Source organism: Castanea sativa, chromosome 2, assembly GCF_040712315.1.
Source record: "Castanea sativa cultivar Marrone di Chiusa Pesio chromosome 2, ASM4071231v1".
In the NCBI taxonomy this organism is placed as follows: Eukaryota; Viridiplantae; Streptophyta; class Magnoliopsida; order Fagales; family Fagaceae; genus Castanea; species Castanea sativa.
The window spans coordinates 32,350,942-32,363,243 of NC_134014.1; positions in this window are offsets into that span (position 1 = coordinate 32,350,942).

The window sequence follows — 12,302 nt, forward strand, 5'->3', positions numbered from 1 at the left end:
TTTCTCTCACATCCTTGCTTCTAGAGGGTGCTTGGATCACCCTCTTATCCATCAGTTTTTTTCCAGAATTTTGCCTTTAACCCGTTTAGCAAATCCCAAGATCATCGCCGAGCCTGTCCGAGGAGATATTCCTCCTCGGACAACTCCTCGGACCCTTACAGTGCAGACTGACTTGTGGGCCTAGAGGCCCTGATCAAAAACAAACTGGTACCAGCCAATCAGGCGTAAAGCCCAAATGTTTATTCAGGAGTTTTTACCCCCCACAATGGCCCCTCAAAACTTTATTTTTCCCACTAATCCGAGGAGAGAAATAGAGTTTTGATCCAACCAGAGTACCTCCCACACGCTTTGTAAACCACCACGCATGTATGGGTCCTTTCAACAATAAGATGAGATGAACATCCAATGGTCCAGGTTAGCCCTGAAAATTTGAGGGGGACAAATTTAATTTCGAGGCCGCCCCCCGTACGTCAAAACGCCTGGAAACCCGCGCCTTCATTCATTTCTTCAGAAATCAATCGGATCAAAGTGTCAATCATCACCTTTTCTCTCCAGAAGCTTGTGAAGAATCGCATAACCAACTCCCGTAAGTTTTCGCTCTTCTTTGTTCATTCCTTCTCGGCTTCTGTCCTCGGCCACCATTTAAATTCCTTTTCTTCCTTTAACTTTCATTTTCGTTCTCACTAAATGGGTAGATTTAAGTGTTTGGTGGATTCTGCCGCCGGTATGGAGGGTTTTAGGGCCAAGTACCATATTCCCAATAACATAGGCTTGCGATACTGTCCAGTAGAAGCCGTAGGTAGTGCTAGGAGAGACGGAGAAGTCATTATTCCCATGATTGCCTTCATAGAAGGTGGGATGACTCTCCCCATGAGAAATGTGACTAGTGAATACCTTCGTAACCATAGGTTATGCCCAGACCAGTGCGCACCCAACGTGTTTAGGGTCTTAGGTAGTGTCGACGCTCTGAACGAGCAAATGGGCCTAAACCTCACATGGCACGACGTTGCCTTTATGTACGAGTGCCACAAACTCAAAAATGTAGGATATTACATTAAATCCCGATCTAGCATAGTTAGACTGATCTCCTGTCTTCCCAAATCCAACAAAGGCATGAAGGACGACTACCTCATCACCTCAGGAAACTGGTATGACGGTCCTCACTGCCCAGTCGTATTGGGAGAACCAGGTGTGAATCCTTAGGAGTTAGATATACTAACCTATGATTCAACCCCGTTGCCTTTACCATTTTTAATTTTTATTGCATATTGTTCCTTTTTGTCTTGATGTTTATCATTAGTCTGACCATACTCTTCTTCTCGGATGTTTCTCCTCACAAATAAACAACACGTACGTGCACGCCTCAGCCTCTGCAACGTTGCCGACCTGAACCATGTCCTTCACTCCGAAGTATTCGTCAGTGAGGACCTATAATTGAAAGCTGCCCACCTGATACTGGGATACGACCCCATATCGGTGGACTTTCAAGAAATTGAAAACGCCATCATCGCGGGAGATAAGCGACGCAGAAGGATAGACGTAGCTAGACCAGGCTTCCTTTCCGACCGCAAAATTCCCGACGATCCCACCACCATTCTATACACGTGCCCTATCGCAGCAATTCCCCTCTCGGCGCAATCCCAAACAACCGCCGTCCGAGAAGAGCAAGCATCCTCGCACCATTCGTTGGACGAAGAGATAGACAATTTTCAACTCGAGGACGTCGAAAGGCCTTGAGGGAATCCATTTGTTATTCTCTCGGACGACGAGCATGCACCCGTCGAGACTTCGGGGATACAAGGTTTGGTGATTGCCTAGCCTGACTCCAGTTCCGAAGAAGAAGAAGAAATAGAAGAAATAGACGCGCTAAAGCAATTAATGTACAAAAAGGGCGCGAGAGTCTCCCAAAAGGGAGCAAGTGGGTCGCAAGTCCCTCCGTCCTTGCCCCCACCCCCTCCTCCCTCTGATTCTAAGCCTCCCGTTGCGGAGCCTAAGAAGAAAAGGAAGGGTGAGGCCAAGAAGGCAGATGAGGAGAGGCAGAAGAAGCTGAAACAACAACAACAACAACAGCAACAACAACAACAACAACAACAACCCCAGCAACAAAAACCCAACAAGGGCAAGGGACGTGCCCCTTCAGTAAAAAGCGGGGAAAACAGGGACCTTGCCGAGGTGCGCCGTGCGCCGTGCACCGGCTAACTGGTCTCTCGAGCTTATGCTGGACGGGGTACCAATCCCTTCCCAGTCTAAAATTAGGGCGTTCCAATAAGGCCATGCTCTCCACCTGGCCGATGTCTTGGAACGTCCCCTTCTTCTACCCAAGGACATGGAAGCCCTGGACAAGATGAACCAGCCCCATCTGTTCCTTTCGCTAAAAAGGGACTTGGCCTTGGTAAGTATTTGAGTCTTATCTTCACCTTATTTTTTCATCACACCTTATTGTAGGAGACATTTTTATACGTTTAATATTTTGATATTTTGCCACAGGCCATCCAGGAAGTCTTTGCTGCCGAGAAGTGGGTGGAGGATTCTCGAAAGAAGGCTAGACTTGAACTGGAGCTTAGGCTGGAGACCGAAAAGTCCTTAGGCCAGGCCCTTGCGCAGAATGAAAAGCTAACCACGCAGCTGGCGGAGCTAAAAAGGGAAAAAGATGGTGCCGAGGCCAGCCTGAGGACAATGAAGACCTAGGTGGAGGGGCAACGCAAGCTTCTTCGTCAAAGGGATGAAGAGTTATCCAAAGCTCAACAAGAACACTCCAACTTGAAGAAGGAGCTTGCCAGGATGAAGGACGAGGCTCGTACCTTCAAGGACTCCATGGAGGCTGCAAAGAAGGCTGCTTACAAGGAAGGGGTAGTGGCGACAGAAAACCAGCTAACCGAGGAGTTCACCGGGCTGTGCCGAGGGTACTGCCAGCAAGTTTGGGAGGAAGCCTTAAAAGTGGCAAGGCTTCCCTCAACTTCCGAGTTGAGGAAGCCCAAAAACATTTGGCTTCCCCTAGACATCCAGGAGATAGAAGAACTTCCTCTTGTCGCCCCTGCCCTTGAGATAGCACCTTCCATGCTGCCTCCTAAGATCTCAGAGCCCATTCCTACTCCTACAGAACCTTCGAGTTCTAATAAAGAGAAGGAACAGGGTGAAGGTGCTGAGGAGGCTACGAGCCAAAGCGTTGAGCCTAATGTCCCTCCACCAGTGGCAACAGACAAGGGAAAACAAGTCCAGTCCTCCTTTGAAATGGAGCTAAAAAGCACAAAAGCTGCCAGCACTTCCGAGCGGAACCCCCCTTCCAAGGCTTAGGGTTTAGGCTATTTAGGACTTCTCTTTTTATCGTGTAACAAATTGTTGAATTTTTGCTTTGTATGTACATTGACAGAAATTAATGACAAACTGTTTGGTTTGATTTTCATTTACCTTGCAATTTTTAGTATAATAATGCTCATCAGCACAAAAAATGAATGAATGGAACAATTAACACCACTTGCAATATTTTAATTTGTCATGACTTCAAATAAAAGCACACATACTTAGCTTATATTTTGTAAATCAGGACCCACGAATAAAACATATGTTAAACAACAATATACAATCAAAAACTCAACTCAGAATTTAACTTGGAACATAAAGCAATCCAAGTGTTTCACCAACTCCTCAGCACTAATGTCAAATGGTTTTTTTTTTTTTGCTAATGTTCTCAAAGTAAAGGATTCAAAGACCCGACATAACCAAATTTCCTTTCTAGAACAAGTAGGATGCCTATTTTTACAAGGCATGTGGTCCGAGGACCATGCATGTCCCAGTTTTTATCTAATACTTAGAAATTGCAACTTGAGATGTTAATTTCCCCAAAGTAGAAAGTCTGTGGACCCGACATAACTAAGGTTCCGTTTAACAAATGATAAGATATCAATTTCCACAAGGTATGTGGTCCGAGGACCATCCATAACCAAGTTTCTGTTTGATACTTGGTAAGATATCAATTTTCACAAGGTATGTGGTCTGAGGACCATCCATGACCAAGTTTCTGTTTGACACTTAGAAATAGTAACTTAAGATGTTAATTTCCCCAAAGTAGAAGGTCTGTGGACCCGACATAACTAAGGTTCTGTTTAACAAATTATAAGATATCAATTTCCACAAGGTATGTGATCCGAGGACCATCCATGACCAAGTTTCTGTTTGATACTTGGTAAGATATCAATTTTCACAAGGTATGTGGTCTAAGGACCATCCATGACCAAGTTTCTGTTTAACACTTAGAAATAATAACTTAAGATGTTAATTTCTCCAAAGTAGAAGGTCTGTGGACCCGACATGACTAAGGTTCTGTTTAACAAATGATAAGATATCAATTTCCACAAGGTATGTGGTCCGAGGACCATCCATGACCAAGTTTCTGTTTGATACTTGGTAAGATATCAATTTCCACAAGGTATGTGGTCTGAGGACCATCCATGACCAAGTTTTTGTTTGACACTTAGAAATAGTAGGAAATAAGCCCAAACACATATTAATAATTTGAATCACGAACGATAAAAGTGCTTTTTATTAATAATAATACATTCGTAGGTTGTTTACATTCTAGGGGCGTTGTACAATTTTTTCATCTAGATCAGCTAGTCGATATGATCCTATGCTTGCTACAGAGATGATCCGATAGGGTCCTTCCCAATTTGGTCCTAGCTTTCCCCATGTTGGGTTTTTAGCAGTACCCACAACTTTTCTCAACACCAGATCCCCAAGCGCTAGTGGCCTTAACTTCACATGGGCATCATACCCTCGTTTAAGCTTCTACTGATAATAAGCCATTTGGACCATAGCGGCCTCTCGCCGTTCCTCAACTAAATCCAGGCTTTTCTCCAGGAGACCATCATTATTTTCTGGACTAAAAGAACTCGTCCTTAGCGTGGGGAAACCAGATTCTAAAGGTATCACCGCCTCGGCCCCATAAGTCATAGAGAATGGTGTTTGTCCAATGGATCTGCGTGGCGTAGTCCGATACGTCCATAAAACATGTGGTAGCTCCTCTACCCATCTACCCTTCGCGTCATCCAGCCTCTTCTTGAGTCCACTGACTATGACTTTGTTAACGGCCTCAGCCTGCCCATTTCCCTAAGGATAAGCTGGGGTGGAGTATCTGTTTGTGATGCCCATGTCATCACAATACTTCCTAAAAGCTCTACTATCAAATTGAACGCCATTATCTGAAATAAGTGTGTGGGGTACCCTAAATCTAGTGATAATATTCTTCCAAATAAACTTCTTGGAGTCGATATCCCTAATATTTGCTAAGGGCTCAGCTTCGATCTACTTGGTGAAGTAGTTGGTTCCCACGAGTAGCCATCTTTTGTTTCCCACAGCCCTCGGAAAAGACCCTACTATATCCAATCCCCATTGAGCTAAAGGCCAAGGACTAGACAAAGGATTAAGGACTCCCCCAGGCTGATGAATGTTGGGAGCGAACCTTTGGCATTAGTCACACTTTCTCGCGTAGTCTTAAGCTTCCCTCTGCATATTGGGCCACCAATATCCCTAGGTCAGAGCCCTATGGGCTAAGGACCTTCCCTCAGTATGGCTTCCACAAATTCCCTCATAAAATTCTTCCAAAAGTGCCTCCATTAACTCAGGGTGTACACATAACAAGTATGGTTCGGAGAAGGAGCGTTTATACAATTTCTGATCCTCGGACAGCCAAAAACGAGGCGCCTTTCGATGAATCTTATCTGCTTCAGACTTGTCCTCGGGAAGAGTGTCACTTTTTAGAAAAGATACCACAGGGTCAATCCAGCTAGGTCCGGGCCTTATCAGATGGATGTGGACGGCACTTGCAGTGGTCAGAGTTGGTTCTAGCAAGTCTTCAACGAGGATAATCCTAGGCAAAAGCTGAGCCGAGGATGTCACCAAAGTGGCCAACGAGTCCGTATGTATGTTTCCACTTCTAAAGACGTGAGAAAGGATAAAAGAATCAAATTTGGATCGTAAACATTTGACCTGGGTCAGGTACTCTTGCATTCTTGGGTCTCTAGCCTCCATGGTTCCCGTTACTTGGCCTACAACTAACTGAGAATCGAAGAACATATGAATGTCCTTTCTGCCCATTTTTCGTACCATATTCATACCAACCAAGAACGCTTCGTACTCGGCCTCATTATTAGTGGCCGAGAACGCTAATCTCAACAATTTTTTAAAGATAATCCCCTCAAGGGACACCAAAACAAGTCCAACCCCAGATCCCCTTTGGTTGGCTGCCCCATCAACATACACGTTCCAAATCGGTGGTCCTTTGCTTGTGATCATGCCAACTGATTTTTCACCTATGTGTAATTCTTTCGCAGTTTCTTCTAATAATGGTTCAGCGAACTCTGCCACCAAATCCGTGAGAACCCGGCCTTCATCGAGGTGCGTGGCATGTATTTGATATCAAAAGCTCCCAAAATAGTCCCCCACTTAGCTACCCTTCCCGAGTAGTCAGCACTTCGCAATACTGACTTGAGAGGCAGTTGGGTCAAAACCACCACAGTGTGGGACTGGAAATAGTGAGGAAGCTTCCGCATGGCATGGACTATAGCCAGAATTGCCTTCTCTAAAGGCAAATAATGCACTTCAGCTTCATTCAAAGATTTGCTGATATAATAGACCAGCATCTGTACCCCGCCATCGTCCCTTATAAGGACCAGGCTGACTGCATAAACGGCCACAGCTAGGTATGCAAACATGACTTCATCAACCTCTGGCTGAGACATAATGGGTGGCCGGGAAAGATATTCCTTAAGTTGCTGGAAAGCTAAATCACGCTCCTCGGTCCACTGGAATCCTTTCCATTTATTCAATAGTTGGAAAAAAGGTTTGCACCTTTCAGTTGAGCGAGAGATAGACTTGTTAAAGGCGGTGGTCATTCCAGTCAATTTCTGAACTTCCTTTGGATTCCGAGGTGGTTGTAAGCCTTGGATGGCTCTAACCTGCGCCGGATTCACCTCTATCCCTCTATGAGTCACCATGTAGCCTAGGAACTTTCCGAAACCCACCCCAAAAGAACACTTTGAGGCGTTAAGGCGTAGCTTGTACTTTCTAAGTATTTGAAAGGTGTCGTCCAAATCTTTCACGTGCGTGGGTATTGTCTTACTCTTCACTACCATATCATCCACATATATCTTAATGGTCTGTCTAAGTTGCGACTCAAACATTCTGGTTATCATGCTTTGGTAAGTAGCCCCTGCATTCTTCAATCCGAACGGCATCACTTTATAGTGATAATTCCCTATTGGAGTAATGAAAGCAGTCTTCTCCTGATCATCCGCTGCCAATGGAATTTGGTGATAACCCTGGAAAGCATCTAAAAAGCTCATCCGAGGATGTCCGACCGTGGCATCCACAAGCTAATCGATGCGTGGCATCGGGAATGAGTCCTTTGGGCAGGCTTTATTTAGATCTGTAAAGTCCACACATACTCTCCACTTTCCGTTCTTCTTTTTCACCACAACTGTATGCACCAACTACTCCGGGTAGAAAACTTCTTTAATAGCCTTAACCCTTTTGAGCTTGATCACTTCTTCTTTAATAGCCTCGGAATGCTCTTTGGAGGAACGCCGAGGTGGCTGCCTCCTAGGAACAACGGCAGGGTTGACATTCAAATGATGACAAATGAAGCTTGGGTCAACCCCCGGAGCCTCATAGGGATCCCAGGCAAGACATCGATATTGTCCTTCAAAAACTCCACCAATTCCATCTTCTCTTGGTGTGGTAAACGTATACCAACTTGAAAGAACCTTTCAAGATCATCGGCTATCAGAAATCTCTCCAAATCTTCACACATGGCTTCCTCTGCTGTCACCGCATCGGGTGGATCCAGAGTCGTTAATTGCTATAAGTCCTTCATAACCAAGGCCGAGGACTCTGATTTGGCTTGATGAAGTACTGCAGCCGATATGCATTGCCTTGCCACTGCTTGGCTGCCAAGAATTTCTTTGATGAATCCCCCCGAGGGGAATTTTACTTTAACATGTAAAGTTGAGGAGACAGCACCCAAAGCGTGTAACCAAGGCCTGGCAAGGATGGCCGTGTATGGGGAATATGCGTCAACCACAATAAAATCCACCCCTACCATTTCCGAGCCCGACTGTACAGGCAATCAAATCTGTCCCTTTGGTATGACAACCTTCCCTTCGAAACTTATCAGTGGAGAGTCATAAGGAGTGAGATCCTTCAGTTTTAACCTTAGCCCCTTGAATAAGTTGGGATACATAATATCTGCGCCGCTGCCTTGATCGATCATCACCCTTTTGACATCATAATTCCCTATCCTCAAAGTGACCACCAAGGCGTCATCATGGGGTTGGATGGTCCCAACCTTATCCTCCTCCGAGAATCCCAAGACAGGCACATTCCCTTTAATCCTCTTCGGCTTCGAGCCTGACTCCTCAGCCTGGGAGTGTGAAACTGCCATCACCTTGGTAGGACAGGAACCGGTCCTGCCAGGTGCAGCGAAGATAACGTTAATCATTCCCAAGGGCGGTCGAGATAAGTTGTTCTTTTGATTATTTGAGCCGGACTGACTGCCTTGCCCGTTAGGTTGGTACAGGTGCTGCTTCAATTTTCCCTCGCTAACAAGCTGTTCCAGATGGTTCCGGAGGGTCCGACAATTCTCGGTAGTATGACCCACATCCTGATGGTATTGGCAAAAAAGATTCTGATTCCGCTTCGTAGGGTCCCCCGCCATCTTACTAGGCCATCAGAAGTAGGGTTCCTTACGGACTTTCTCCAGTAGTTGGTGCACTGGTTCTCGGAATACAGTATTAACTGCTTGAGGAGTGGCTGAGCCAGACTGCCCAGAGTAATCTCTCCTCGGTTTATTGTTGTGATACCTGTCCGACCTGAAATCCCTCCTATCCTGCGGGATAACCTTCGCCTTACCCTTACCCTACAGTTGATCTTCCTCAACCCTTTTGTACTCGTCAATGCGGTCCATGAGGCGACGTACACTCCGTACGGGCTTTTTGGTCAAGGATTTCCTTAAGTCATGGTCAGTGGGAAGGCCCACTTTAAAAGTATTAATCGCCACCTCGTCAAAATCTCCATCTATCTCGTTGAACATCTCCCAATACTTGTCGGAGTATGCTTTCAACATCTCACCCTCCCTCATGGCCATGGATAATAGCGAGTCCAACGGTCGAGGAACTCTGCTGCATGTAATGAACCGAGACGCGAATGCCCTAGTAAGTTCCCTGAACGAACCGACAGACCCCGACTTTAGTCCATTGAACCATCTCATAGCAACAGGTCCCAAGCTAGAAGGAAAGATTTTGCACATCAAGGTTTCATTGTAAGAATGCACCGCCATCCTCTGATTAAAGTGGCTCACATGTTCCACTGGGTCGGTTCGGCCATTATAAATGGTGAAAGTGGGCTGGGTGAACCGCCTGGGGAGCCTTCCATTCTCAATCCTGCGTGAGAAGGGCGATTTGGAGAGTTGGTGTAACGCTCGACTCATAGCATCGTTCCCCAAGCCCCTGGAAGGAAGCCTCCTATGCTTACGACTCGGTAGGTTATCCTCTTCGCAAGAGAAGGTTTCGCTGGGGGGGTCCTAGACCTTGAACTGTAACTGCTTCCCCGGGACTCCCCTGAAAAAGGATTGGATGGGGGTGAAGCCCGCCTTTGTCTGACACGACACAACTTCTTCTTGAGGTGGTTAATCTCCATCTGCATGGCCTTGGCATCATCCTCATGGGTGGCACTGCCTCCATCGCGCGTATGACTCGCGCCAGGATATACGGTATGAACACTTCCCTTTCGATCCCTCTGGCGCTCAAAACGTTCGAAAAGACCTTCGGGCTGCGATCCCTGAGATTCTGCATGGTGTGAGCCTAAACCTGCCATGATGTTCCAATTCTTTCAATGCTAGATTTCCCACAGACAGTGCCAATTGTAAGTGCACAATTGTACCTGGACCCCAAAAACAAGTGTTGGGCTCAGGCCCAATGAGCCTTATGCAATAAGATTTGTATAGTGTGGATTTGAAATCTAGGTTCGAGATGTTGAAAATTTAATTAGCAGGATAGAGCGCCATAATCTATGCAAATGGTGAACGAATACAACAAAGAAACCTCCTCGGACGTACAGCCGAGGACGATTTGTATATATATATATTCTCTTTCTATGCCAAAGTTTACAACTCTTGGTTCCTGTTTTCTCTCAGCAGAAAGTGTTGATCTCCTTTCTCTTTCCTCTCTCGTTTCCTTATATACTTCTCCTTCACTAGTTCATCCACGTGTCATACAAATCTTCCCCTTGGGTCCTTATCCCATCCACCACCTTCTTGAAGTCTTCAAATAATAGTAGGGAGGCTGAATCCTACTGTTCATAGGTCACTTTCCTATTAATGCAGCCAGGGAGGTAGGTGCAGGGTCTTTAATGTGGAGGTAGCAGCCTTTTTCTTAGATATTTCTCTCACATCCTTGCTTCTAGAGGGTACTTGGATCACCCTCTTATCCATCAGTTTTTTTTCTAGAATTCTGCCTTTAACCCGTTTAGCAAGTTCCAGGGTCATCGCCGGGCCCGTCTGAGGAGATATTCTTCCTCGGACAACTCCTCGGACCCTTTCAGTGCAGATTGACTTATGGGCCTGGAGGCCCTAATCAAAAACAAACTGGTACCAGCCAATCAGGCCCAAAACCCAAATGTTTATTTAGGAGTTTTTACCCCCCACACTTATCCATTTTATAGTTGTGATCCTTAATGGTCCGTTTGAATTGAGGAGAGTAAAATATAGTAGAGTATATTTGATCTAAAATTAGCCTATTTTTTAGTCAACTCTACTTTACTCCCTCTCCCTTCCACTCCCCCTTCTTCTCCACTCCATTCAAACAAGCCCTAAAGTTATTCTTCAAGTTGCATTTTTACAGAAAATCAAAGTTGAGTACCAATTTATGTTTACAGTTTATTATTAATATATTTTTTTAAGTTCATGCCAAATTTATAAAAGAAACCATATATAGTACAACTAAGATCCTTTGTTCTACCTAAAAAAACAAATTTAAGATCCTTTAGTCCCTTTTTTCCAAGCAGTAATGGAGATTGGAGAGTACTTACAAGATTAGTTAGTAAAATAATTGAACTTTCCTTCACTAACTCCAAAAAAGTCCAAATTCAATTTCTTAATTGGTGTCCATTTGGAATAAATTATTTTTGCCAACTTATTTTATTATTTAGTTTATTTTTGTTACTATTCATGAGTCGCATGCACTTTTTGATATTATTCATAGATCCTATTGTACTATTTCAGTTAATTTTTACTTTTATCTATAATACTTTTAGTAAGAAGTTTTCAGTTTCAATAAAATAAGCGAATTCTAAAAGTACTCTAAGTAAAGCTAAAATGAAATGATTTAACTCATCACTCCAGCTTCATTCAATCACGAAATTGCTGTTTAGTGTAACATGAGTTACTACTTACTAGGAAATCTATTATATATGTGACCTTGTTACCGCCTATCCAAAATGATCAAAACAAATATTAAAAGTTAAAACATGGGTTATCATATAACATGATAGAACTTACCGTTGGATTCAACATAGACACTATATTATTTGATCATCTCACAATCTAACGTGAAAAAATAAAATAAAATAAAAAAACTTAAAAACTGTATAATTATTTACTATTGGATGTGACATGAGTTACTAATGGGTGTGACAAAGTTACTATTATGTGTAACCTTGTTACTAGTAGAGGTATCATACCCTCCAAAAAGGGTGAAATTGTAGACTTTTCCTCCTAATGTGAAAGCGAATTAGAATTCAATTAAAATGGTATGCCTTTACGCTACATTTGGCATTGCATTAACTCATTACTAATCTCAAGGATAGTATAGTGAACAAAGAAAAAGGATCCCTTGAATTTGTTTTGAAAATGTAAGGGTCCATTTATAGTGGAATGTAAACTGATCTTAAATAACAGGACACCATGCTTTAACCTTATTTAAGTACAGTATTAAAACTTCACCTTAAAATAAACCTTTTTTCATTTCAAAAGTAAATGAAGAGGATCCTTTATGTCGTGAAGCACTTTTTGACTTAAAATTTTATAGATCATTGGATAGAAAGTGGGATTGGATCTTGAAAATGAAAGTAAGGTTCTATTTGTAGAGTGTGACTTGTGTCCAGTGGAAGTTTTCATTGGACACATTCGACGGTGGACACGTGTCCACTCTTGGACATGTATCCGAATCCGGACGTGTCCAGTGGAAATTTCCACTGGACAGAAGCCTTACCCCTATTTGTAAAGCATGGCATGTTTCACGAGTAGACCAAAG